This window comes from Tenrec ecaudatus, chromosome 4 (assembly GCF_050624435.1).
Source record: "Tenrec ecaudatus isolate mTenEca1 chromosome 4, mTenEca1.hap1, whole genome shotgun sequence".
NCBI lineage: Eukaryota > Metazoa > Chordata > Mammalia > Afrosoricida > Tenrecidae > Tenrec > Tenrec ecaudatus.
In genome coordinates, this window is record NC_134533.1 from 169,558,284 (window position 1) to 169,559,704 (window position 1,421).

At 45.1% G+C, this 1,421-nt stretch overlaps 1 non-coding gene across 1 annotated transcript; it reads left to right on the plus strand.

The window, feature by feature from the left end:
• The first annotated feature begins 339 nt into the window (after window positions 1–339).
• Window positions 340–481, plus strand: LOC142447433 (U4 spliceosomal RNA). The gene has a single exon (XR_012784138.1). It is a non-coding gene; the product is annotated as a U4 spliceosomal RNA (small nuclear RNA).
• The last annotated feature ends 940 nt before the right edge of the window (window positions 482–1,421 follow it).

Sequence of the window (1,421 nt, forward strand, 5' to 3'; positions counted from 1 at the left end):
AGAGTAGAACTGCCCCTGTGGGTTTTGGAGACTGTTATCTTGATAGATGGCACGGCAGAACAGTGGGTGGGTTCAAACCCCCAAACTACCAGCAGCCCAGTGCTTGACCCCTAAGCCAAGGGGGTTGGGGGGTGTCCTTGCCGCACCATGTCAGCCTATAAAACACTATGGGGCAGTTTTACTCTGTCCTATAAGGCTACTGAGTTGGAACTAACTTGATATATACAACAACATTAATATACTAGTTAATGAAGGCAAAAGGAAAAGATTTGCCCCCATTTATCACATCCTAGGGCAGAATTAGCCCTGGAATTTAGAACCTTTAAATTCCTGATTTGTAGTCTTGTGCAGTGGCAATATTGTAGCCGTGAGGTTTATCCGAGGCGTGTGCGATTATTGCTAATTGAAAAAAAAATTCCTGATTTGTACTATTACCAGAAGGCCTGATGGTGGCAGAGTTCTTGTTCAATTTCCCAGGTAACACACCTCCTTCAAATCCTCCATTCCTCTGTTGGCTGAGGATGGCATGTTGTGATGCTGACTGGTTTTCAGCAGATTCCAGACTAAGCAGAACGGCCTGGAGAGCTACTAGTAGAAATCAGTTCACGAAAACCCCACGGGTCCAACCGTCTGATTTGCAACTGATTCTGAGAATGGCGTAAGGCTGAGGATCAGCTTAGAATCAGGCAGCATTTCATAACCCTTGTACAGGGGAACACCAGGAGTCAGGCCAACTGGATGACAGCTAACAGCTACCCTTCTTACTGGATATTATTACCAGAGACTTGTAACTTCTGCAAAAGAAATTCTAGACCACCTAGTACGAGTTTGAACCTTCTATCTGTCCTCTGCGTTGGAGGAAGGCAAACTGTCCCCCATCTTTTGGAATTTTTACATACCCACAGGCGCATAGTTTAACCATGTGGCCTTGCTTAGCTCCTGAGGACTGCCAAGCAGCGGAGGTAGGTGGCTGCCACGTGAAATCCACCTAATAGTAATATACTGACAATACCTGAGTTTGCAACACGGATCTGTGTGGGAAGTACAGCATTCACTTAGCTCACAGTGCTGTGTGTTTGCTTTTTCTCTCGAATGTCCATATTCTCTGTGTTGGTCACATTCTTTTTCTGGGATAAAGAGCCATTATGTGTTTCATTGCGGTTTCATGTCATTGTACAAATGGACTGACACTTATTTTCAGAAATCCTGAAAATGTGACAGTGAGCCTCCCCACCTGCAGCTGAGCTATGTAAATGTACCCCGCTGGGTTTCAGTTGCGTTCAGATCTGTGCCTTTGAGACCACGACCTTGGGAATTCAAGGGCAAAGTGAATTTTAATTTGGTACATGTTGTACTTTGACAAACAGCCTCCAAAGCTTGCTTAGTTCTAACCACATCTGCCCTTCACGATTTGTCAAGCC